At 47.2% G+C, this 19,406-nt stretch overlaps 43 non-coding genes and 22 pseudogenes across 43 annotated transcripts; all 65 read right to left on the minus strand.

Moving 5' to 3' along the window:
• Positions 1 to 68: 68 nt before the first annotated feature.
• LOC138464913 (5S ribosomal RNA) lies at positions 69 to 187 on the minus strand. The gene has a single exon (XR_011267490.1). It is a non-coding gene; the product is annotated as a 5S ribosomal RNA (ribosomal RNA).
• Positions 188 to 293: 106 nt separating this feature from the next.
• On the minus strand, positions 294 to 412 carry LOC138461534 (5S ribosomal RNA). The gene has a single exon (XR_011264149.1). It is a non-coding gene; the product is annotated as a 5S ribosomal RNA (ribosomal RNA).
• Positions 413 to 875: 463 nt separating this feature from the next.
• On the minus strand, positions 876 to 984 carry LOC138457169 (5S ribosomal RNA; annotated as a pseudogene).
• Positions 985 to 1,090: 106 nt separating this feature from the next.
• Positions 1,091 to 1,209, minus strand: LOC138464930 (5S ribosomal RNA). Its single transcript, XR_011267505.1, has one exon. It is a non-coding gene; the product is annotated as a 5S ribosomal RNA (ribosomal RNA).
• Positions 1,210 to 1,315: 106 nt separating this feature from the next.
• Positions 1,316 to 1,434, minus strand: LOC138455214 (5S ribosomal RNA). Its single transcript, XR_011261855.1, has one exon. It is a non-coding gene; the product is annotated as a 5S ribosomal RNA (ribosomal RNA).
• A 106-nt stretch (positions 1,435 to 1,540) lies between these two features.
• On the minus strand, positions 1,541 to 1,659 carry LOC138463471 (5S ribosomal RNA). The gene has a single exon (XR_011266058.1). It is a non-coding gene; the product is annotated as a 5S ribosomal RNA (ribosomal RNA).
• A 106-nt stretch (positions 1,660 to 1,765) lies between these two features.
• LOC138459194 (5S ribosomal RNA) lies at positions 1,766 to 1,874 on the minus strand (annotated as a pseudogene).
• A 464-nt stretch (positions 1,875 to 2,338) lies between these two features.
• Positions 2,339 to 2,447, minus strand: LOC138458843 (5S ribosomal RNA; annotated as a pseudogene).
• A 105-nt stretch (positions 2,448 to 2,552) lies between these two features.
• On the minus strand, positions 2,553 to 2,661 carry LOC138456047 (5S ribosomal RNA; annotated as a pseudogene).
• A 106-nt stretch (positions 2,662 to 2,767) lies between these two features.
• LOC138463204 (5S ribosomal RNA) lies at positions 2,768 to 2,886 on the minus strand. The gene has a single exon (XR_011265790.1). It is a non-coding gene; the product is annotated as a 5S ribosomal RNA (ribosomal RNA).
• A 106-nt stretch (positions 2,887 to 2,992) lies between these two features.
• Positions 2,993 to 3,111, minus strand: LOC138461535 (5S ribosomal RNA). The gene has a single exon (XR_011264150.1). It is a non-coding gene; the product is annotated as a 5S ribosomal RNA (ribosomal RNA).
• A 463-nt stretch (positions 3,112 to 3,574) lies between these two features.
• LOC138459237 (5S ribosomal RNA) lies at positions 3,575 to 3,683 on the minus strand (annotated as a pseudogene).
• A 106-nt stretch (positions 3,684 to 3,789) lies between these two features.
• Positions 3,790 to 3,908, minus strand: LOC138455031 (5S ribosomal RNA). The gene has a single exon (XR_011261678.1). It is a non-coding gene; the product is annotated as a 5S ribosomal RNA (ribosomal RNA).
• A 106-nt stretch (positions 3,909 to 4,014) lies between these two features.
• Positions 4,015 to 4,133, minus strand: LOC138461189 (5S ribosomal RNA). Its single transcript, XR_011263820.1, has one exon. It is a non-coding gene; the product is annotated as a 5S ribosomal RNA (ribosomal RNA).
• A 106-nt stretch (positions 4,134 to 4,239) lies between these two features.
• LOC138456207 (5S ribosomal RNA) lies at positions 4,240 to 4,348 on the minus strand (annotated as a pseudogene).
• Positions 4,349 to 4,454: 106 nt separating this feature from the next.
• LOC138461538 (5S ribosomal RNA) lies at positions 4,455 to 4,573 on the minus strand. Its single transcript, XR_011264152.1, has one exon. It is a non-coding gene; the product is annotated as a 5S ribosomal RNA (ribosomal RNA).
• Positions 4,574 to 5,036: 463 nt separating this feature from the next.
• LOC138458677 (5S ribosomal RNA) lies at positions 5,037 to 5,145 on the minus strand (annotated as a pseudogene).
• Positions 5,146 to 5,251: 106 nt separating this feature from the next.
• Positions 5,252 to 5,370, minus strand: LOC138461126 (5S ribosomal RNA). The gene has a single exon (XR_011263762.1). It is a non-coding gene; the product is annotated as a 5S ribosomal RNA (ribosomal RNA).
• A 106-nt stretch (positions 5,371 to 5,476) lies between these two features.
• On the minus strand, positions 5,477 to 5,595 carry LOC138454639 (5S ribosomal RNA). The gene has a single exon (XR_011261307.1). It is a non-coding gene; the product is annotated as a 5S ribosomal RNA (ribosomal RNA).
• Positions 5,596 to 5,701: 106 nt separating this feature from the next.
• LOC138461539 (5S ribosomal RNA) lies at positions 5,702 to 5,820 on the minus strand. The gene has a single exon (XR_011264153.1). It is a non-coding gene; the product is annotated as a 5S ribosomal RNA (ribosomal RNA).
• A 463-nt stretch (positions 5,821 to 6,283) lies between these two features.
• LOC138456439 (5S ribosomal RNA) lies at positions 6,284 to 6,392 on the minus strand (annotated as a pseudogene).
• A 106-nt stretch (positions 6,393 to 6,498) lies between these two features.
• Positions 6,499 to 6,617, minus strand: LOC138460562 (5S ribosomal RNA). The gene has a single exon (XR_011263244.1). It is a non-coding gene; the product is annotated as a 5S ribosomal RNA (ribosomal RNA).
• A 106-nt stretch (positions 6,618 to 6,723) lies between these two features.
• LOC138463788 (5S ribosomal RNA) lies at positions 6,724 to 6,842 on the minus strand. Its single transcript, XR_011266372.1, has one exon. It is a non-coding gene; the product is annotated as a 5S ribosomal RNA (ribosomal RNA).
• Positions 6,843 to 6,948: 106 nt separating this feature from the next.
• LOC138459195 (5S ribosomal RNA) lies at positions 6,949 to 7,057 on the minus strand (annotated as a pseudogene).
• A 463-nt stretch (positions 7,058 to 7,520) lies between these two features.
• Positions 7,521 to 7,629, minus strand: LOC138459799 (5S ribosomal RNA; annotated as a pseudogene).
• Positions 7,630 to 7,735: 106 nt separating this feature from the next.
• LOC138461897 (5S ribosomal RNA) lies at positions 7,736 to 7,854 on the minus strand. Its single transcript, XR_011264503.1, has one exon. It is a non-coding gene; the product is annotated as a 5S ribosomal RNA (ribosomal RNA).
• A 106-nt stretch (positions 7,855 to 7,960) lies between these two features.
• Positions 7,961 to 8,079, minus strand: LOC138461747 (5S ribosomal RNA). The gene has a single exon (XR_011264353.1). It is a non-coding gene; the product is annotated as a 5S ribosomal RNA (ribosomal RNA).
• A 106-nt stretch (positions 8,080 to 8,185) lies between these two features.
• On the minus strand, positions 8,186 to 8,304 carry LOC138463274 (5S ribosomal RNA). The gene has a single exon (XR_011265861.1). It is a non-coding gene; the product is annotated as a 5S ribosomal RNA (ribosomal RNA).
• A 106-nt stretch (positions 8,305 to 8,410) lies between these two features.
• On the minus strand, positions 8,411 to 8,529 carry LOC138462530 (5S ribosomal RNA). The gene has a single exon (XR_011265125.1). It is a non-coding gene; the product is annotated as a 5S ribosomal RNA (ribosomal RNA).
• A 463-nt stretch (positions 8,530 to 8,992) lies between these two features.
• LOC138458155 (5S ribosomal RNA) lies at positions 8,993 to 9,101 on the minus strand (annotated as a pseudogene).
• A 106-nt stretch (positions 9,102 to 9,207) lies between these two features.
• LOC138454455 (5S ribosomal RNA) lies at positions 9,208 to 9,326 on the minus strand. The gene has a single exon (XR_011261132.1). It is a non-coding gene; the product is annotated as a 5S ribosomal RNA (ribosomal RNA).
• A 106-nt stretch (positions 9,327 to 9,432) lies between these two features.
• LOC138464940 (5S ribosomal RNA) lies at positions 9,433 to 9,551 on the minus strand. Its single transcript, XR_011267515.1, has one exon. It is a non-coding gene; the product is annotated as a 5S ribosomal RNA (ribosomal RNA).
• A 106-nt stretch (positions 9,552 to 9,657) lies between these two features.
• On the minus strand, positions 9,658 to 9,776 carry LOC138461540 (5S ribosomal RNA). Its single transcript, XR_011264154.1, has one exon. It is a non-coding gene; the product is annotated as a 5S ribosomal RNA (ribosomal RNA).
• Positions 9,777 to 10,229: 453 nt separating this feature from the next.
• LOC138458156 (5S ribosomal RNA) lies at positions 10,230 to 10,338 on the minus strand (annotated as a pseudogene).
• Positions 10,339 to 10,444: 106 nt separating this feature from the next.
• Positions 10,445 to 10,553, minus strand: LOC138456494 (5S ribosomal RNA; annotated as a pseudogene).
• Positions 10,554 to 10,659: 106 nt separating this feature from the next.
• LOC138464599 (5S ribosomal RNA) lies at positions 10,660 to 10,778 on the minus strand. Its single transcript, XR_011267177.1, has one exon. It is a non-coding gene; the product is annotated as a 5S ribosomal RNA (ribosomal RNA).
• A 106-nt stretch (positions 10,779 to 10,884) lies between these two features.
• On the minus strand, positions 10,885 to 11,003 carry LOC138461050 (5S ribosomal RNA). Its single transcript, XR_011263693.1, has one exon. It is a non-coding gene; the product is annotated as a 5S ribosomal RNA (ribosomal RNA).
• Positions 11,004 to 11,109: 106 nt separating this feature from the next.
• LOC138463216 (5S ribosomal RNA) lies at positions 11,110 to 11,228 on the minus strand. The gene has a single exon (XR_011265802.1). It is a non-coding gene; the product is annotated as a 5S ribosomal RNA (ribosomal RNA).
• Positions 11,229 to 11,334: 106 nt separating this feature from the next.
• On the minus strand, positions 11,335 to 11,453 carry LOC138455489 (5S ribosomal RNA; annotated as a pseudogene).
• Positions 11,454 to 11,916: 463 nt separating this feature from the next.
• LOC138458678 (5S ribosomal RNA) lies at positions 11,917 to 12,025 on the minus strand (annotated as a pseudogene).
• Positions 12,026 to 12,131: 106 nt separating this feature from the next.
• On the minus strand, positions 12,132 to 12,250 carry LOC138463185 (5S ribosomal RNA). The gene has a single exon (XR_011265772.1). It is a non-coding gene; the product is annotated as a 5S ribosomal RNA (ribosomal RNA).
• A 106-nt stretch (positions 12,251 to 12,356) lies between these two features.
• On the minus strand, positions 12,357 to 12,475 carry LOC138464914 (5S ribosomal RNA). The gene has a single exon (XR_011267491.1). It is a non-coding gene; the product is annotated as a 5S ribosomal RNA (ribosomal RNA).
• Positions 12,476 to 12,581: 106 nt separating this feature from the next.
• On the minus strand, positions 12,582 to 12,700 carry LOC138462989 (5S ribosomal RNA). The gene has a single exon (XR_011265576.1). It is a non-coding gene; the product is annotated as a 5S ribosomal RNA (ribosomal RNA).
• A 463-nt stretch (positions 12,701 to 13,163) lies between these two features.
• On the minus strand, positions 13,164 to 13,272 carry LOC138459602 (5S ribosomal RNA; annotated as a pseudogene).
• A 106-nt stretch (positions 13,273 to 13,378) lies between these two features.
• On the minus strand, positions 13,379 to 13,497 carry LOC138460564 (5S ribosomal RNA). Its single transcript, XR_011263246.1, has one exon. It is a non-coding gene; the product is annotated as a 5S ribosomal RNA (ribosomal RNA).
• A 106-nt stretch (positions 13,498 to 13,603) lies between these two features.
• On the minus strand, positions 13,604 to 13,722 carry LOC138453940 (5S ribosomal RNA). Its single transcript, XR_011260639.1, has one exon. It is a non-coding gene; the product is annotated as a 5S ribosomal RNA (ribosomal RNA).
• Positions 13,723 to 13,828: 106 nt separating this feature from the next.
• On the minus strand, positions 13,829 to 13,947 carry LOC138463451 (5S ribosomal RNA). The gene has a single exon (XR_011266038.1). It is a non-coding gene; the product is annotated as a 5S ribosomal RNA (ribosomal RNA).
• Positions 13,948 to 14,410: 463 nt separating this feature from the next.
• Positions 14,411 to 14,519, minus strand: LOC138457711 (5S ribosomal RNA; annotated as a pseudogene).
• Positions 14,520 to 14,626: 107 nt separating this feature from the next.
• LOC138456566 (5S ribosomal RNA) lies at positions 14,627 to 14,735 on the minus strand (annotated as a pseudogene).
• A 106-nt stretch (positions 14,736 to 14,841) lies between these two features.
• LOC138464600 (5S ribosomal RNA) lies at positions 14,842 to 14,960 on the minus strand. The gene has a single exon (XR_011267179.1). It is a non-coding gene; the product is annotated as a 5S ribosomal RNA (ribosomal RNA).
• A 106-nt stretch (positions 14,961 to 15,066) lies between these two features.
• Positions 15,067 to 15,185, minus strand: LOC138456031 (5S ribosomal RNA). Its single transcript, XR_011262057.1, has one exon. It is a non-coding gene; the product is annotated as a 5S ribosomal RNA (ribosomal RNA).
• Positions 15,186 to 15,291: 106 nt separating this feature from the next.
• Positions 15,292 to 15,410, minus strand: LOC138462666 (5S ribosomal RNA). The gene has a single exon (XR_011265261.1). It is a non-coding gene; the product is annotated as a 5S ribosomal RNA (ribosomal RNA).
• Positions 15,411 to 15,516: 106 nt separating this feature from the next.
• LOC138455490 (5S ribosomal RNA) lies at positions 15,517 to 15,635 on the minus strand (annotated as a pseudogene).
• Positions 15,636 to 16,098: 463 nt separating this feature from the next.
• On the minus strand, positions 16,099 to 16,207 carry LOC138458679 (5S ribosomal RNA; annotated as a pseudogene).
• Positions 16,208 to 16,313: 106 nt separating this feature from the next.
• LOC138461127 (5S ribosomal RNA) lies at positions 16,314 to 16,432 on the minus strand. The gene has a single exon (XR_011263763.1). It is a non-coding gene; the product is annotated as a 5S ribosomal RNA (ribosomal RNA).
• A 106-nt stretch (positions 16,433 to 16,538) lies between these two features.
• On the minus strand, positions 16,539 to 16,657 carry LOC138464916 (5S ribosomal RNA). Its single transcript, XR_011267492.1, has one exon. It is a non-coding gene; the product is annotated as a 5S ribosomal RNA (ribosomal RNA).
• Positions 16,658 to 16,763: 106 nt separating this feature from the next.
• Positions 16,764 to 16,882, minus strand: LOC138461541 (5S ribosomal RNA). The gene has a single exon (XR_011264156.1). It is a non-coding gene; the product is annotated as a 5S ribosomal RNA (ribosomal RNA).
• A 463-nt stretch (positions 16,883 to 17,345) lies between these two features.
• On the minus strand, positions 17,346 to 17,454 carry LOC138457171 (5S ribosomal RNA; annotated as a pseudogene).
• A 106-nt stretch (positions 17,455 to 17,560) lies between these two features.
• On the minus strand, positions 17,561 to 17,679 carry LOC138455215 (5S ribosomal RNA). Its single transcript, XR_011261856.1, has one exon. It is a non-coding gene; the product is annotated as a 5S ribosomal RNA (ribosomal RNA).
• A 106-nt stretch (positions 17,680 to 17,785) lies between these two features.
• Positions 17,786 to 17,904, minus strand: LOC138463789 (5S ribosomal RNA). Its single transcript, XR_011266373.1, has one exon. It is a non-coding gene; the product is annotated as a 5S ribosomal RNA (ribosomal RNA).
• Positions 17,905 to 18,010: 106 nt separating this feature from the next.
• On the minus strand, positions 18,011 to 18,129 carry LOC138463667 (5S ribosomal RNA). Its single transcript, XR_011266253.1, has one exon. It is a non-coding gene; the product is annotated as a 5S ribosomal RNA (ribosomal RNA).
• A 463-nt stretch (positions 18,130 to 18,592) lies between these two features.
• LOC138459548 (5S ribosomal RNA) lies at positions 18,593 to 18,701 on the minus strand (annotated as a pseudogene).
• Positions 18,702 to 18,807: 106 nt separating this feature from the next.
• Positions 18,808 to 18,926, minus strand: LOC138454693 (5S ribosomal RNA). The gene has a single exon (XR_011261359.1). It is a non-coding gene; the product is annotated as a 5S ribosomal RNA (ribosomal RNA).
• Positions 18,927 to 19,032: 106 nt separating this feature from the next.
• Positions 19,033 to 19,151, minus strand: LOC138456042 (5S ribosomal RNA). The gene has a single exon (XR_011262058.1). It is a non-coding gene; the product is annotated as a 5S ribosomal RNA (ribosomal RNA).
• Positions 19,152 to 19,257: 106 nt separating this feature from the next.
• LOC138458439 (5S ribosomal RNA) lies at positions 19,258 to 19,376 on the minus strand. Its single transcript, XR_011262416.1, has one exon. It is a non-coding gene; the product is annotated as a 5S ribosomal RNA (ribosomal RNA).
• Positions 19,377 to 19,406: the final 30 nt, after the last annotated feature.

Consider the following 19,406-nt stretch of genomic DNA (forward strand, 5'->3'; position numbering starts at 1 on the left):
CGGCTAGACCTTGCAGTTTTGAAAGGCAATTGAGAAATGGCTCACTTCCTGAACTTGGAGTACAAAAAAGCCTACAGCACCTGGTATTCCCAGGCGGTCTCCCATCCAGGTACTAACTAGGCCCGACACTGCTTAGCTTCTGAGATCAGACGAGATCAGGCGCATTCAGTGTGGTGTGGCCTTAGGCTCTGGGCCTAGTGAGTTTTGTACTTTTAAGCATCTAATCGGCTAGACCTTGCAGTTTTAAAAGGCAATTGAGAAAGGGCTCACTTCCTGAACTTGGAGCACAAAAAAGCCTACAGCACCTGGTATTCCCAGGCGGTCTCCCATCCAGGTACTAACTAGGCCTGACACTGCTTAACTTCCGAGATCAGACGAGATCGGGTGCATTCAGTGTGGTGTGGCCGTAGGCTCTAGGAATGCTAAGAATATTACTCTTATGCATTTGCATTTAGTAAGCTAAGCCATGCAGCCACTTGCAACATGATACCACGCTCATCGCTCGATCAGGCTCGATCAGGCGAGATATATAAGACTGGTGGGCCCATTCAGGACTCCTATGTCTGGTAGGATAACTTTAATTCATCCATCCTGTGTCTGTTGCAGGGAGGTGGAGAGAACAATCAACACAATAATGGGTTTCTTTCATGCCTCTTGAAGGACTCAATATTCTCTGTACTGCATTACATGTGAAAGTCGATTTATTACCCATGAACACACTACCTGTATGCTAATTCTATGTAAAAAGGTAGCTCCAGCCCTCATGATGTTGTCCAACATTTCCGCTATAAAACGGGATACAATTATTTTGGAAACATACCAAATTTGAAAAATAATTGAGAAGTTGCGCAATTACTAATCATGGAGCACAAAAAAGCCTACAGCACCTGGTATTCCCAGGCAGTCTCCCATCCAGGTACTAACTAGGCCCGACCCTGCTTAGCTTCCGAGATCGGGCGCATTCAGTGTGGTGTGGCCGTAGGCTCTGGGCCTAGTGAGTTTTGTACTTTTAAGCATCTAGTCGGCTAGACCTTGCAGTTTTGAAAGGCAATTGTGAAATGGCTCACTTCCTGAACTTGGAGTACAAAAAAGCCTACAGCACCTGGTATTCCCAGGTGGTCTCCCATCCAGGTACTAACTAGGCCCGACACTGCGTAGCTTCCGAGATCAGACGAGATCGGGCGCAATCAGTGTGGTGTGGCCGTAGGCTCTGGGCCTAGTGAGTTTTGTACTTTTAAGCATCTAGTCAGCTAGACCTTGCAGTTTTGAAAGGCAATTGAGAAATGGCTCACTTCCTGAACTTGGAGCACAAAAAAGCCTACAGCACCTGGTATTCCCAGGCGGTCTCCCATCCAGGTACTAACGAGGCCCGACACTGCTTAGCTTCCGAGATCAGACGAGATGGGGCGCATTCAGTGTGGTGTGGCCGCAGGCTCTGGGCCTTGTGAGTTTTGTACTTTTAAGCATCTAGTCAGCTAGACCTTGCAGTTTTGAAAGGCAATTGAGAAATGGCTCACTTCCTGAACTTGGAGCACAAAAAAGCCTACAGCACCTGGTATTCCCAGGTGGTCTCCCATCCAGGTACTAACGAGGCCCGACACTGCTTAGCTTCCGAGATCAGACGAGATCAGGCGCATTCAGTGTGGTGTGGCCGTAGGCTCTGGGCCTTGTGAGTTTTGTACTTTTAAGCATCTAGTCGGCTAGACCTTGCAGTTTTAAAAGGCAATTGAGAAAGGGCTCACTTCCTGAACTTGGAGCACAAAAAAGCCTACAGCACCTGGTATTCCCAGGCGGTCTCCCATCCAGGTACTAACTAGGCCTGACACTGCTTAACTTCCAAGATCAGACGCATTCAGTGTGGTGTGGCCGTAGGCTCTAGGAATGCTAAGAATATTACTCTTATGCATTTGCATTTAGTAAGCTAAGCCATGCAGCCACTTGCAACATGATACCACGCTCATCGCTCGATCAGGCTCGATCAGGCGAGATATATAAGACTGGTGGGCCCATTCAGGACTCCTATGTCTGGTAGGATAACTTTAATTCATCCATCCTGTGTCTGTTGCAGGGAGGTGGAGAGAACAATCAACACAATAATGGTTTTCTTTCATGCCTCTTGAAGGACTCAATATTCTCTGTACTGCATTACATGTGAAAGTCGATTTATTACCCATGAACACACTACCTGTATGCTAATTCTATGTAAAAAGGTAGCTCCAGCCCTCATGATGTTGTCCAACATTTCCGCTATAAAACGGGATACAATTATTTTGGAAACATACCAAATTTGAAAAATAATTGAGAAGTTGCGCAATTACTAATCATGGAGCACAAAAAAAGCCTACAGCACCTGGTATTCCCAGGCAGTCTCCCATCCAGGTACTAACTAGGCCCGACCCTGCTTAGCTTGCGAGATCGGGAGCATTCAGTGTGGTGTGGCCGTAGGCTCTGGGCCTAGTGAGTTTGTACTTTTAAGCATCTAGTCGGCTAGACCTTGCAGTTTTGAAAGGCAATTGTGAAATGGCTCACTTCCTGAACTTGGAGCACAAAAAAGCCTACAGCACCTGTTATTCCCAGGTGGTCTCCCATCCAGGTACTAACTAGGCCCGACACTGCTTAGCTTCCGAGATCGGGCGCATTCAGTGTGGTGTGGCCGTAGGCTCTGGGCCTAGTGAGTTTTGTACTTTTAAGCATCTAGTCGGCTAGACCTTGCAGTTTTGAAAGGCAATTGTGAAATGGCTCACTTCCTGAACTTGGAGCACAAAAAAGCCTACAGCACCTGGTATTCCCAGGTGGTCTCCCATCCAGGTACTAACTAGGCCCGACACTGCTTAGCTTCTGAGATCAGACGAGATCAGGCGCATTCAGTGTGGTGTGGCCGTAGGCTCTGGGCCTAGTGAGTTTTGTACTTTTAAGCATCTAGTCGGCTAGACCTTGCAGTTTTAAAAGGCAATTGAGAAAGGGCTCACTTCCTGAACTTGGAGCACAAAAAAGCCTACAGCACCTGGTATTCCCAGGCGGTCTCCCATCCAGGTACTAACTAGGCCTGACACTGCTTAACTTCCGAGATCAGACGAGATCGGGTGCATTCAGTGTGGTGTGGCCGTAGGCTCTAGGAATGCTAAGAATATTACTCTTATGCATTTGCATTTAGTAAGCTAAGCCATGCAGCCACTTGCAACATGATACCACGCTCATCGCTCGATCAGGCTCGATCAGGCGAGATATATAAGACTGGTGGGCCCATTCAGGACTCCTATGTCTGGTAGGATAACTTTAATTCATCCATCCTGTGTCTGTTGCAGGGAGGTGGCGAGAACAATCAACACAATAATGGTTTTCTTTCATGCCTCTTGAAGGACTCAATATTCTCTGTACTGCATTACATGTGAAAGTCGATTTATTACCCATGAACACACTACCTGTATGCTAATTCTATGTAAAAAGGTAGCTCCAGCCCTCATGATGTTGTCCAACATTTCCGCTATAAAACGGGATACAATTATTTTGGAAACATACCAAATTTGAAAAATAATTGAGAAGTTGCGCAATTACTAATCATGGAGCACAAAAAAGCCTACAGCACCTGGTATTCCCAGGCAGTCTCCCATCCAGGTACTAAAGAGGCCCTACACTGCTTAGCTTCCGAGATCAGACGCATTCAGTGTGGTGTGGCCGTAGGCTCTGGGCCTTGTGAGTTTTGTACTTTTAAGCATCTAGTCGGCTAGACCTTGCAGTTTTGAAAGACAATTGTGAAATGGCTCACTTCCTGAACTTGGAGCACAAAAATGGCTACAGCACCTGGTATTCCCAGGCGGTCTCCCATCCAGGTACTAACAAGGCCCGACACTGCTTAGCTTCCGAGATCAGACGAGATCTGGCGCATTCAGTGTGGTGTGGCCGTAGGCTCTGGGCCTTGTGAGTTTTGTACTTTTAAGCATCTAGTCGGCTAGACCTTGCAGTTTTGAAAGGCAATTGTGAAATGGCTCACTTCCTGAACTTGGAGCACAAAAAAGCCTACAGCACCTCGTATTCCCAGGTGGTCTCCCATCCAGGTACTAACTAGGCCCGACACTGCTTAGCTTCCGAGATCAGACGAGATCGGGCGCATTCAGTGTGGTGTGGCCGTAGGCTCTGGGCCTAGTGAGTTTTGTACTTTTAAGCATCTAGTCGGCTAGACCTTGCAGTTTTGAAAGGCAATTGTGAAATGGCTCACTTCCTGAACTTGGAGCACAAAAAAGCCTACAGCACCTGGTATTCCCAGGTGGTCTCCCATCCAGGTACTAACTAGGCCCGACACTGCTTAGCTTCCGAGATCAGGCGCAATCAGTGTGGTGTGGCCGTAGGCTCTGGGCCTAGTGAGTTTTGTACTTTTAAGCATCTAGTCGGCTAGACCTTGCAGTTTTAAAAGGCAATTGAGAAAGGGCTCACTTCCTGAACTTGGAGCACAAAAAAGCCTACAGCACCTGGTATTCCCAGGCGGTCTCCCATCCAGGTACTAACTAGGCCTGACACTGCTTAACTTCCGAGATCAGACGAGATCGGGTGCATTCAGTGTGGTGTGGCCGTAGGCTCTAGGAATGCTAAGAATATTACTCTTATGCATTTGCATTTAGTAAGCTAAGCCATGCAGCCACTTGCAACATGATACCACGCTCATCGCTCGATCAGGCTCGATCAGGCGAGATATATAAGACTGGTGGGCCCATTCAGGACTCCTATGTCTGGTAGGATAACTTTAATTCATCCATCCTGTGTCTGTTGCAGGGAGGTGGCGAGAACAATCAACACAATAATGGTTTTCTTTCATGCCTCTTGAAGGACTCAATATTCTCTGTACTGCATTACATGTGAAAGTCGATTTATTACCCATGAACACACTACCTGTATGCTAATTCTATGTAAAAAGGTAGCTCCAGCCCTCATGATGTTGTCCAACATTTCCGCTATAAAACGGGATACAATTATTTTGGAAACATACCAAATTTGAAAAATAATTGAGAAGTTGCGCAATTACTAATCATGGAGCACAAAGAAGCCTACAGCACCTGGTATTCCCAGGCAGTCTCCCATCCAGGTACTAACGAGGCCCTACACTGCTTAGCTTCCGAGATCAGACGCATTCAGTGTGGTGTGGCCGTAGGCTCTGGGCCTTGTGAGTTTTGTACTTTTAAGCATCTAGTCGGCTAGACCTTGCAGTTTTGAAAGGCAATTGTGAAATGGCTCACTTCCTGAACTTGGAGCACAAAAAAGCCTACAGCACCTGGTATTCCCAGGCGGTCTCCCATCCAGGTACTAACAAGGCCCGACACTGCTTAGCTTCCGAGATCAGACGAGATCGGGCGCATTCAGTGTGGTGTGGCCGTAGGCTCTGGGCCTTGTGAGTTTTGTACTTTTAAGCATCTAGTCGGCTAGACCTTGCAGTTTTGAAAGGCAATTGAGAAATGGCTCACTTCCTGAACTTGGAGTACAAAAAAGCCTACAGCACCTGGTATTCCCAGGCAGTCTCCCATCCAGGTACTAACTAGGCCCGACACTGCTTAGCTTCTGAGATCAGACGAGATCAGGCGCATTCAGTGTGGTGTGGCCTTAGGCTCTGGGCCTAGTGAGTTTTGTACTTTTAAGCATCTAGTCGGCTAGACCTTGCAGTTTTAAAAGGCAGTTGAGAAAGGGCTCACTTCCTGAACTTGGAGCACAAAAAAGCCTACAGCACCTGGTATTCCCAGGCGGTCTCCCATCCAGGTACTAACTAGGCCTGACACTGCTTAACTTCCGAGATCAGACGAGATCGGGTGCATTCAGTGTGGTGTGGCCGTAGGCTCTAGGAATGCTAAGAATATTACTCTTATGCATTTGCATTTAGTAAGCTAAGCCATGCAGCCACTTGCAACATGATACCACGCTCATCGCTCGATCAGGCTCGATCAGGCGAGATATATAAGACTGGTGGGCCCATTCAGGACTCCTATGTCTGGTAGGATAACTTTAATTCATCCATCCTGTGTCTGTTGCAGGGAGGTGGAGAGAACAATCAACACAATAATGGGTTTCTTTCATGCCTCTTGAAGGACTCAATATTCTCTGTACTGCATTACATGTGAAAGTCGATTTATTACCCATGAACACACTACCTGTATGCTAATTCTATGTAAAAAGGTAGCTCCAGCCCTCATGATGTTGTCCAACATTTCCGCTATAAAACGGGATACAATTATTTTGGAAACATACCAAATTTGAAAAATAATTGAGAAGTTGCGCAATTACTAATCATGGAGCACAAAAAAGCCTACAGCACCTGGTATTCCCAGGCAGTCTCCCATCCAGGTACTAACTAGGCCCAACCCTGCTTAGCTTCCGAGATCGGGCGCATTCAGTGTGGTGTGGCCGTAGGCTCTGGGCCTAGTGAGTTTTGTACTTTTAAGCATCTAGTCGGCTAGACCTTGCAGTTTTGAAAGGCAATTGTGAAATGGCTCACTTCCTGAACTTGGAGTACAAAAAAGCCTACAGCACCTGGTATTCCCAGGTGGTCTCCCATCCAGGTACTAACTAGGCCCGACACTGCTTAGCTTCCGAGATCAGACGAGATCGGGCGCAATCAGTGTGGTGTGGCCGTAGGCTCTGGGCCTAGTGAGTTTTGTACTTTTAAGCATCTAGTCAGCTAGACCTTGCAGTTTTGAAAGTCAATTGAGAAATGGCTCACTTCCTGAACTTGGAGCACAAAAAAGCCTACAGCACCTGGTATTCCCAGGCGGTCTCCCATCCAGGTACTAACGAGGCCCGACACTGCTTAGCTTCCGAGATCAGACGAGATCAGGCGCATTCAGTGTGGTGTGGCCGTAGGCTCTGGGCCTTGTGAGTTTTGTACTTTTAAGCATCTAGTCGGCTAGACCTTGCAGTTTTAAAAGGCAATTGAGAAAGGGCTCACTTCCTGAACTTGGAGCACAAAAAAGCCTACAGCACCTGGTATTCCCAGGCGGTCTCCCATCCAGGTACTAACTAGGCCTGACACTGCTTAACTTCCAAGATCAGACGCATTCAGTGTGGTGTGGCCGTAGGCTCTAGGAATGCTAAGAAAATTACTCTTATGCATTTGCATTTAGTAAGCTAAGCCATGCAGCCACTTGCAACATGATACCACGCTCATCGCTCGATCAGGCTCGATCAGGCGAGATATATAAGACTGGTGGGCCCATTCAGGACTCCTATGTCTGGTAGGATAACTTTAATTCATCCATCCTGTGTCTGTTGCAGGGAGGTGGAGAGAACAATCAACACAATAATGGGTTTCTTTCATGCCTCTTGAAGGACTCAATATTCTCTGTACTGCATTACATGTGAAAGTCGATTTATTACCCATGAACACACTACCTGTATGCTAATTCTATGTAAAAAGGTAGCTCCAGCCCTCATGATGTTGTCCAACATTTCCGCTATAAAACGGGATACAATTATTTTGGAAACATACCAAATTTGAAAAATAATTGAGAAGTTGCGCAATTACTAATCATGGAGCACAAAAAAGCCTACAGCACCTGGTATTCCCAGGCAGTCTCCCATCCAGGTACTAACTAGGCCTGACCCTGCTCTGCTTCCGAGATCGGGCGCATTCAGTGTGGTGTGGCCGTAGGCTCTGGGCCTAGTGAGTTTTGTACTTTTAAGCATCTAGTCGGCTAGACCTTGCAGTTTTGAAAGGGAATTGTGAAATGGCTCACTTCCTGAACTTGGAGCACAAAAAAGCCTACAGCACCTTGTATTCCCAGGCGGTCTCCCATCCAGGTACTAACGAGGCCCGACACTGCTTAGCTTCCGAGATCAGACGAGATCGGGCGCATTCAGTGTGGTGTGGCCGTAGGCTCTGGGCCTTGTGAGTTTTGTACTTTTAAGCATCTAGTCGGCTAGACCTTGCAGTTTTGAAAGGCAATTGAGAAATGGCTCACTTCCTGAACTTGGAGTACAAAAAAGCCTACAGCACCTGGTATTCCCAGGCGGTCTCCCATCCAGGTACTAACTAGGCCCGACACTGCTTAGCTTCTGAGATCAGACGAGATCAGGCGCATTCAGTGTGGTGTGGCCATAGGCTCTGGGCCTAGTGAGTTTTGTACTTTTAAGCATCTAGTCGGCTAGACCTTGCAGTTTTGAAAGGCAATTGAGAAATGGCTCACTTCCTGAACTTGGAGTACAAAAAAGCCTACAGCACCTGGTATTCCCAGGCGGTCTCCCATCCAGGTATTAACTAGGCCCGACACTGCTTAGCTTCTGAGATCAGACGAGATCAGGCGCATTCAGTGTGGTGTGGCCGTAGGCTCTGGGCCTAGTGAGTTTTGTACTTTTAAGCATCTAGTCGGCTAGACCTTGCAGTTTTAAAAGGCAATTGAGAAAGGGCTCACTTCCTGAACTTGGAGCACAAAAAAGCCTACAGCACCTGGTATTCCCAGGCGGTCTCCCATCCAGGTACTAACTAGGCCTGACACTGCTTAACTTCCGAGATCAGACGAGATCGGGTGCAATCAGTGTGGTGTGGCCGTAGGCTCTAGGAATGCTAAGAATATTACTCTTATGCATTTGCATTTAGTAAGCTAAGCCATGCAGCCACTTGCAACATGATACCACGCTCATCGCTCGATCAGGCTCGATCAGGCGAGATATATAAGACTGGTGGGCCCATTCAGGACTCCTATGTCTGGTAGGATAACTTTAATTCATCCATCCTGTGTCTGTTGCAGGGAGGTGGAGAGAACAATCAACACAATAATGGGTTTCTTTCATGCCTCTTGAAGGACTCAATATTCTCTGTACTGCATTACATGTGAAAGTCGATTTATTACCCATGAACACACTACCTGTATGCTAATTCTATGTAAAAAGGTAGCTCCAGCCCTCATGATGTTGTCCAACATTTCCGCTATAAAACGGGATACAATTATTTTGGAAACATACCAAATTTGAAAAATAATTGAGAAGTTGTGCAATTACTAATCATGGAGCACAAAAAAGCCTACAGCACCTGGTATTCCCAGGCAGTCTCCCATCCACGTACTAACTAGGCCCGACCCTGCTTAGCTTCCGAGATCGGGCGCATTCAGTGTGGTGTGGCCGTAGGCTCTGGGCCTAGTGAGTTTTGTACTTTTAAGCATCTAGTCGGCTAGACCTTGCAGTTTTGAAAGGAAATTGTGAAATGGCTCACTTCCTGAACTTGGAGCACAAAAAAGCCTACAGCACCTGGTATTCCCAGGTGGTCTCCCATCCAGGTACTAACTAGGCCCGACACTGCTTAGCTTCCGAGATCAGACGAGATCGGGCGCAATCAGTGTGGTGTGTCCGTAGTCTCTGGGCCTAGTGAGTTTTGTACTTTTAAGCATCTAGTCAGCTAGACCTTGCAGTTTTGAAAGGCAATTGAGAAATGGCTCACTTCCTGAACTTGGAGCACAAAAAAGCCTACAGCACCTGGTATTCCCAGGCGGTCTCCCATCCAGGTACTAACAAGGCCCGACACTGCTTAGCTTCCGAGATCAGACGAGATCAGGCACATTCAGTGTGGTGTGGCCGTAGGCTCTGGGCCTAGTGAGTTTTGTACTTTTAAGCATCTAGTCGGCTAGACCTTGCAGTTTTAAAAGGCAATTGAGAAAGGGCTCACTTCCTGAACTTGGAGCACAAAAAAGCCTACAGCACCTGGTATTCCCAGGCGGTCTCCCATCCAGGTACTAACTAGGCCTGACACTGCTTAACTTCCGAGATCAGACGAGATCGGGTGCATTCAGTGTGGTGTGGCCGTAGGCTCTAGGAATGCTAAGAATATTACTCTTATGCATTTGCATTTAGTAAGCTAAGCCATGCAGCCACTTGCAACATGATACCACGCTCATCGCTCGATCAGGCGAGATATATAAGACTGGTGGGCCCATTCAGGACTCCTATGTCTGGTAGGATAACTTTAATTCATCCATCCTGTGTCTGTTGCAGGGAGGTGGAGAGAACAATCAACACAATAATGGGTTTCTTTCATGCCTCTTGAAGGACTCAATATTCTCTGTACTGCATTACATGTGAAAGTCGATTTATTACCCATGAACACACTACCTGTATGCTAATTCTATGTAAAAAGGTAGCTCCAGCCCTCATGATGTTGTCCAACATTTCCGCTATAAAACGGGATACAATTATTTTGGAAACATACCAAATTTGAAAAATAATTGAGAAGTTGTGCAATTACTAATCATGGAGCACAAAAAAGCCTACAGCACCTGGTATTCCCAGGCAGTCTCCCATCCACGTACTAACTAGGCCCGACCCTGCTTAGCTTCCGAGATCGGGCGCATTCAGTGTGGTGTGGCCGTAGGCTCTGGGCCTAGTGAGTTTTGTACTTTTAAGCATCTAGTCGGCTAGACCTTGCAGTTTTGAAAGGCAATTGTGAAATGGCTCACTTCCTGAACTTGGAGCACAAAAAAGCCTACAGCACCTGGTATTCCCAGGTGGTCTCCCATCCAGGTACTAACGAGGCCCTACACTGCTTAGCTTCTGAGATCAGACGCATTCAGTGTGGTGTGGCCGTAGGCTCTGGGCCTTGTGAGTTTTGTACTTTTAAGCATCTAGTCGGCTAGACCTTGCAGTTTTGAAAGGCAATTGTGAAATGGCTCACTTCCTGAACTTGGAGCACAAAAAAGCCTACAGCACCTGGTATTCCCAGGCGGTCTCCCATCCAGGTACTAACGAGGCCCGACACTGCTTAGCTTCCGAGATCAGACGAGTTCGGGCGCATTCAGTGTGGTGTGGCCGTAGGCTCTGGGCCTTGTGAGTTTTGTACTTTTAAGCATCTAGTCGGCTAGACCTTGCAGTTTTGAAAGGCAATTGAGAAATGGCTCACTTCCTGAACTTGGAGTACAAAAAAGCCTACAGCACCTGGTATTCCCAGGCGGTCTCCCATCCAGGTACTAATTAGGCCCGACACTGCTTAGCTTCTGAGATCAGACGAGATCAGGCGCATTCAGTGTGGTGTGGCCGTAGGCTCTGGGCCGAGTGAGTTTTGTACTTTTAAGCATCTAGTCGGCTAGACCTTGCAGTTTTGAAAGGCAATTGTGAAATGGCTCACTTCCTGAACTTGGAGCACAAAAAAGCCTACAGCACCTGGTATTCCCAGGTGGTCTCCCATCCAGGTACTAACTAGGCCCGACACTGCTTAGCTTCTGAGATCAGACGAGATCAGGCGCATTCAGTGTGGTGTGGCCGTAGGCTCTGGGCCTAGTGAGTTTTGTACTTTTAAGCATCTAGTCGGCTAGACCTTGCAGTTTTAAAAGGCAATTGAGAAAGGCCTCACTTCCTGAACTTGGAGCACAAAAAAGCCTACAGCACCTGGTATTCCCAGGCCTTCTCCCATCCAGGTACTAACTAGGCCTGACACTGCTTAACTTCCGAGATCAGACGAGATCGGGTGCATTCAGTGTGGTGTGGCCGTAGGCTCTAGGAATGCTAAGAATATTACTCTTATGCATTTGCATTTAGTAAGCTAAGCCATGCAGCCACTTGCAACATGATACCACGCTCATCGCTCGATCAGGCTCGATCAGGCGAGATATATAAGACTGGTGGGCCCATTCAGGACTCCTATGTCTGGTAGGATAACTTTAATTCATCCATCCTGTGTCTGTTGCAGGGAGGTGGAGAGAACAATCAACACAATAATGGTTTTCTTTCATGCCTCTTGAAGGACTCAATATTCTCTGTACTGCATTACATGTGAAAGTCGATTTATTACCCATGAACACACTACCTGTATGCTAATTCTATGTAAAAAGGTAGCTCCAGCCCTCATGATGTTGTCCAACATTTCCGCTATAAAACGGGATACAATTATTTTGGAAACATACCAAATTTGAAAAATAATTGAGAAGTTGCGCAATTACTAATCATGGAGCACAAAAAAGCCTACAGCACCTGGTATTCCCAGGCAGTCTCCCATCCAGGTACTAACGAGGCCCTACACTGCTTAGCTTCCGAGATCAGACGCATTCAGTGTGGTGTGGCCGTAGGCTCTGGGCCTTGTGAGTTTTGTACTTTTAAGCATCTAGTCGGCTAGACCTTGCAGTTTTGAAAGGCAATTGTGAAATGGCTCACTTCCTGAACTTGGAGCACAAAAAAGCCTACAGCACCTGGTATTCCCAGGCGGTCTCCCATCCAGGTACTAACAAGGCCCGACACTGCTTAGCTTCCGAGATCAGACGAGATCGGGCGCATTCAGTGTGATGTGGCCGTAGGCTCTGGGCCTTGTGAGTTTTGTACTTTTAAGCATCTAGTCGGCTAGACCTTGCAGTTTTGAAAGGCAATTGAGAAATGGCTCACTTCCTGAACTTGGAGTACAAAAAAGCCTACAGCACCTGGTATTCCCAGGCGGTCTCCCATCCAGGTACTAACTAGGCCCGACACTGCTTAGCTTCTGAGATCAGACGAGATCAGGCGCATTCAGTGTGGTGTGGCCTTAGGCTCTGGGCCTAGTGAGTTTTGTACTTTTAAGCATCTAGTCGGCTAGACCTTGCAGTTTTAAAAGGCAATTGAGAAAGGGCTCACTTCCTGAACTTGGAGCACAAAAAAGCCTACAGCACCTGGTATTCCCAGGCGGTCTCCCATCCAGGTACTAACTAGGTCTGACACTGCTTAACTTCCGAGATCAGACGAGATCGGGTGCATTCAGTGTGGTGTGGCCGTAGGCTCTAGGAATGCTAAGAATATTACTCTTATGCATTTGCATTTAGTAAGCTAAGCCATGCAGCCACTTGCAACATGATACCACGCTCATCGCTCGATCAGGCTCGATCAGGCGAGATATATAAGACTGGTGGGCCCATTCAGGACTCCTATGTCTGGTAGGATAACTTTAATTCATCCATCCTGTGTCTGTTGCAGGGAGGTGGAGAGAACAATCAACACAATAATGGGTTTCTTTCATGCCTCTTGAAGGACTCAATATTCTCTGTACTGCATTACATGTGAAAGTCGATTTATTACCCATGAACACACTACCTGTATGCTAATTCTATGTAAAAAGGTAGCTCCAGCCCTCATGATGTTGTCCAACATTTCCGCTATAAAACGGGATACAATTATTTTGGAAACATACCAAATTTGAAAAATAATTGAGAATTTGCGCAATTACTAATCATGGAGCACAAAAAAGCCTACAGCACCTGGTATTCCCAGGCAGTCTCCCATCCAGGTACTAACTAGGCCTGACCCTGCTTAGCTTCCGAGATTGGGCGCATTCAGTGTGGTGTGGCCGTAGGCTCTGGGCCTAGTGAGTTTTGTACTTTTAAGCATCTAGTCGGCTAGACCTTGCAGTTTTGAAAGGCAATTGTGAAATGGCTCACTTCCTGAACTTGGAGTACAAAAAAGCCTACAGCACCTGGTATTCCCAGGTGGTCTCCCATCCAGGTACTAACTAGGCCCGACACTGCTTAGCTTCCGAGATCAGACGAGATCGGGCGCAATCAGTGTGGTGTGGCCGTAGGCTCTGGGCCTAGTGAGTTTTGTACTTTTAAGCATCTAGTCAGCTAGACCTTGCAGTTTTGAAAGGCAATTGAGAAATGGCTCACTTCCTGAACTTGGAGCACAAAAAAGCCTACAGCACCTGGTATTCCCAGGCGGTCTCCCATCCAGGTACTAACGAGGCCCGACACTGCTTAGCTTCCGAGATCAGACGAGATCAGGCACATTCAGTGTGGTGTGGCCGTAGGCTCTGGGGCTTGTGAGTTTTGTACTTTTAAGCATCTAGTCGGCTAGACCTTGCAGTTTTAAAAGGCAATTGAGAAAGGGCTCACTTCCTGAACTTGGAGCACAAAAAAGCCTACAGCACCTGGTATTCCCAGGCAGTCTCCCATCCAGGTACTAACTAGGCCTGACACTGCTTAACTTCCGAGATCAGACGAGATCGGGTGCATTCAGTGTGGTGTGGCCGTAGGCTCTAGGAATGCTAAGAATATTACTCTTATGCATTTGCATTTAGTAAGCTAAGCCATGCAGCCACTTGCAACATGATACCACGCTCATCGCTCGATCAGGCTCGATCAGGCGAGATATATAAGACTGGTGGGCCCATTCAGGACTCCTATGTCTGGTAGGATAACTTTAATTCATCCATCCTGTGTCTGTTGCAGGGAGGTGGAGAGAACAATCAACACAATAATGGTTTTCTTTCATGCCTCTTGAAGGACTCAATATTCTCTGTACTGCATTACATGTGAAAGTCGATTTATTACCCATGAACACACTACCTGTATGCTAATTCTATGTAAAAAGGTAGCTCCAGGCCTCATGATGTTGTCCAACATTTCCGCTATAAAACGGGATACAATTATTTTGGAAACATACCAAATTTGAAAAATAATTGAGAAGTTGCGCAATTACTAATCATGGAGCACAAAAAAGCCTACAGCACCTGGTATTCCCAGGCAGTCTCCCATCCAGGTACTAACTAGGCCCGACCCTGTTTAGCTTCCGAGATCGGGCGCATTCAGTGTGGTGTGGCCGTAGGCTCTGGGCCTAGAGAGTTTTGTACTTTTAAGCATCTAGTCGGCTAGACCTTGCAGTTTTGAAAGGCAATTGTGAAATAGGCTCACTTCCTGAACTTGGAGCACAAAAAAGCCTACAGCACCTGGTATTCCCAGGCGGTCTCCCATCCAGGTACTAACGAGGCCCTACACTGCTTAGCTTCTGAGATCAGACGCATTCAGTGTGGTGTGGCCGTAGGCTCTGGGCCTTGTGAGTTTTGTACTTTTAAGCATCTAGTCGGCTAGACCTTGCAGTTTTGAAAGGCAATTGTGAAATGGCTCACTTCCTGAACTTGGAGCACAAAAAAGCCTACAGCACCTGGTATTCCCAGGCGGTCTCCCATCCAGGTACTAACGAGGCCCGACACTGCTTAGCTTCCGAGATCAGACGAGTTCGGGCGCATTCAGTGTGGTGTGGCCGTAGGCTCTGGGCCTTGTGAGTTTTGTACTTTTAAGCATCTAGTCGGCTAGACCTTGCAGTTTTGAAAGGCAATTGAGAAATGGCTCACTTCCTGAACTTGGAGTACAAAAAAGCCTACAGCACCTGGTATTCCCAGGCGGTCTCCCATCCAGGTACTAACTAGGCCCGACACTGCTTAGCTTCTGAGATCAGACGAGATCAGGCGCATTCAGTGTGGTGTGGCCGTAGGCTCTGGGCCGAGTGAGTTTTGTACTTTTAAGCATCTAGTCGGCTAGACCTTGCAGTTTTGAAAGGCAATTGTGAAATGGCTCACTTCCTGAACTTGGAGCACAAAAAAGCCTACAGCACCTGGTATTCCCAGGTGGTCTCCCATCCAGGTACTAACTAGGCCCGACACTGCTTAGCTTTTGAGATCAGACGAGATCAGGCGCATTCAGTGTGGTGTGGCCGTAGGCTCTGGGCCTAGTGAGTTTTGTACTTTTAAGCATCTAGTCGGCTAGACCTTGCAGTTTTAAAAGGCAATTGAGAAAGGCCTCACTTCCTGAACTTGGAGCACAAAAAAGCCTACAGCACCTGGTATTCCCAGGCCTTCTCCCATCCAGGTACTAACTAGGCCTGACACTGCTTAACTTCCGAGATCAGACGAGATCGGGTGCATTCAGTGTGGTGTGGCCGTAGGCTCTAGGAATGCTAAGAATATTACTCTTATGCATTTGCATTTAGTAAGCTAAGCCATGCAGCCACTTGCAACATGATACCACGCTCATCGCTCGATCAGGCTCGATCAGGCGAGATATATAAGACTGGTGGGCCCATTCAGGACTCCTATGTCTGGTAGGATAACTTTAATTCATCCATCCTGTGTCTGTTGCAGGGAGGTGGAGAGAACAATCAACACAATAATGGTTTTCTTTCATGCCTCTTGAAGGACTCAATATTCTCTGTACTGCATTACATGTGAAAGTCGATTTATTACCCATGAACACACTACCTGTATGCTAATTCTATGTAAAAAGGTAGCTCCAGCCCTCATGATGTTGTCCAACATTTCCGCTATAAAACGGGATACAATTATTTTGGAAACATACCAAATTTGAAAAATAATTGAGAAGTTGCGCAATTACTAATCATGGAGCACAAAAAAGCCTACAGCACCTGGTATTCCCAGGCAGTCTCCCATCCAGGTACTAACGAGGCCCTACACTGCTTAGCTTCCGAGATCAGACGCATTCAGTGTGGTGTGGCCGTAGGCTCTGGGCCTTGTGAGTTTTGTACTTTTAAGCATCTAGTCGGCTAGACCTTGCAGTTTTGAAAGGCAATTGTGAAATGGCTCACTTCCTGAACTTGGAGCACAAAAAAGCCTACAGCACCTGGTATTCCCAGGCGGTCTCCCATCCAGGTACTAACAAGGCCCGACACTGCTTAGCTTCCGAGATCAGACGAGATCGGGCGCATTCAGTGTGGTGTGGCCGTAGGCTCTGGGCCTTGTGAGTTTTGTACTTTTAAGCATCTAGTCGGCTAGACCTTGCAGTTTTGAAAGGCAATTGAGAAATGGCTCACTTCCTGAACTTGGAGTACAAAAAAGCCTACAGCACCTGGTATTCCCAGGCGGTCTCCCATCCAGGTACTAACTAGGCCCGACACTGCTTAGCTTCTGAGATCAGACGAGATCAGGCGCATTCAGTGTGGTGTGGCCTTAGGCTCTGGGCCTAGTGAGTTTTGTACTTTTAAGCATCTAGTCGGCTAGACCTTGCAGTTTTAAAAGGCAATTGAGAAAGGGCTCACTTCCTGAACTTGGAGCACAAAAAAGCCTACAGCACCTGGTATTCCCAGGCGGTCTCCCATCCAGGTACTAACTAGGCCTGACACTGCTTAACTTCCGAGATCAGACGAGATCGGGTGCATTCAGTGTGGTGTGGCCGTAGGCTCTAGGAATGCTAAGAATATTACTCTTATGCATTTGCATTTAGTAAGCTAAGCCATGCAGCCACTTGCAACATGATACCACGCTCATCGCTCGATCAGGCTCGATCAGGCGAGATATATAAGACTGGTGGGCCCATTCAGGACTCCTATGTCTGGTAGGATAACTTTAATTCATCCATCCTGTGTCTGTTGCAGGGAGGTGGAGAGAACAATCAACACAATAATGGGTTTCTTTCATGCCTCTTGAAGGACTCAATATTCTCTGTACTGCATTACATGTGAAAGTCGATTTATTACCCATGAACACACTACCTGTATGCTAATTCTATGTAAAAAGGTAGCTCCAGCCCTCATGATGTTGTCCAACATTTCCGCTATAAAACGGGATACAATTATTTTGGAAACATACCAAATTTGAAAAATAATTGAGAATTTGCGCAATTACTAATCATGGAGCACAAAAAAGCCTACAGCACCTGGTATTCCCAGGCAGTCTCCCATCCAGGTACTAACTAGGCCCGACCCTGCTTAGCTTCCGAGATCGGGCGCATTCAGTGTGGTGTGGCCGTAGGCTCTGGGCCTAGTGAGTTTTGTACTTTTAAGCATCTAGTCAGCTAGACCTTGCAGTTTTGAAAGGCAATTGAGAAATGGCTCACTTCCTGAACTTGGAGCACAAAAAAGCCTACAGCACCTGGTATTCCCAGGCGGTCTCCCATCCAGGTACTAACGAGGCCCGACACTGCTTAGCTTCCGAGATCAGACGAGATGGGGCGCATTCAGTGTGGTGTGGCCGCAGGCTCTGGACCTTGTGAGTTTTGTACTTTTAAGCATCTAGTCAGCTAGACCTTGCAGTTTTGAAAGGCAATTGAGAAATGGCTCACTTCCTGAACTTGGAGCACAAAAAAGCCTACAGCACCTGGTATTCCCAGGCGGTCTCCCATCCAGGTACTAACGAGGCCCGACACTGCTTAGCTTCCGAGATCAGACGAGATCAGGCGCATTCAGTGTGGTGTGGCCGTAGGCTCTGGGCCTTGTGAGTTTTGTACTTTTAAGCATCTAGTCGGCTAGACCTTGCAGTTTTAAAAGGCAATTGAGAAAGGGCTCACTTCCTGAACTTGGAGCACAAAAAAGCCTACAGCACCTGGTATTCCCAGGCGGTCTCCCATCCAGGTACTAACTAGGCCTGACACTGCTTAACTTCCAAGATCAGACGAGATCGGGTGCATTCAGTGTGGTGTGGCCGTAGGCTCTAGGAATGCTAAGAATATTACTCTTATGCATTTGCATTTAGTAAGCTAAGCCATGCAGCCACTTGCAACATGATACCACGCTCATCGCTCGATCAGGCTCGATCAGGCGAGATATATAAGACTGGTGGGCCCATTCAGGACTCCTATGTCTGGTAGGATAACTTCAATTCATCCATCCTGTGTCTGTTGCAGGGAGGTGGAGAGAACAATCAACACAATAATGGGTTTCTTTCATGCCTCTTGAAGGACTCAATATTCTCTGTACTGCATTACATGTGAAAGTCGATTTATTACCCATGAACACACTACCTGTATGCTAATTCTATGTAAAAAGGTAGCTCCAGCCCTCATGATGTTGTCCAACATTTCCGCTATAAAACGGGATACAATTATTTTGGAAACATACCAAATTTGAAAAATAATTGAGAAGTTGCGCAATTACTAATCATGGAGCACAAAAAAGCCTACAGCACCTGGTATTCCCAGGCAGTCTCCCATCCAGGTACTAACTAGGCCTGACCCTGCTCAGCTTCCGAGATCGGGCGCATTCAGTGTGGTGTGGCCGTAGGCTCTGGGCCTAGTGAGTTTTGTACTTTTAAGCATCTAGTCGGCTAGACCTTGCAGTTTTGAAACGGAATTGTGAAATGGCTCACTTCCTGAACTTGGAGCACAAAAAAGCCTACAGCACCTGGTATTCCCAGGCGGTCTCCCATCCAGGTACTAACGAGGCCCGACACTGCTTAGCTTCCGAGATCAGACAAGATCGGGCGCATTCAGTGTAGTGTGGCCGTAGGCTCTGGGCCTTGTGAGTTTTGTACTTTTAAGCATCTAGTCGGCTAGACCTTGCAGTTTTGAAAGGCAATTGAGAAATGGCTCACTTCCTGAACTTGGAGTACAAAAAAGCCTACAGCACCTGGTATTCCCAGGCGGTCTCCCATCCAGGTACTAACTAGGCCCGACACTGCTTAGCTTCTGAGATCAGACGAGATCAGGCGCATTCAGTGTGGTGTGGCCGTAGGCTCTGGGCCTAGTGAGTTTTGTACTTTTAAGCATCTAGTCGGCTAGACCTTGCAGTTTTGAAAGGCAATTGAGAAAGGGCTCACTTCCTGAACTTGGAGCACAAAAAAGCCTACAGCACCTGGTATTCCCAGGCGGTCTCCCATCCAGGTACTAACTAGGCCTAACACTGCTTAACTTCCGAGATCAGACGAGATCGGGTGCATTCAGTGTGGTGTGGCCGTAGGCTCTAGGAATGCTAAGAATATTACTCTTATG

This window comes from Ambystoma mexicanum, chromosome 4p (genome assembly GCF_040938575.1).
Source record: "Ambystoma mexicanum isolate Mex_15411 chromosome 4p, UKY_AmexF1_1, whole genome shotgun sequence".
Classification (NCBI taxonomy): domain Eukaryota; kingdom Metazoa; phylum Chordata; class Amphibia; order Caudata; family Ambystomatidae; genus Ambystoma; species Ambystoma mexicanum.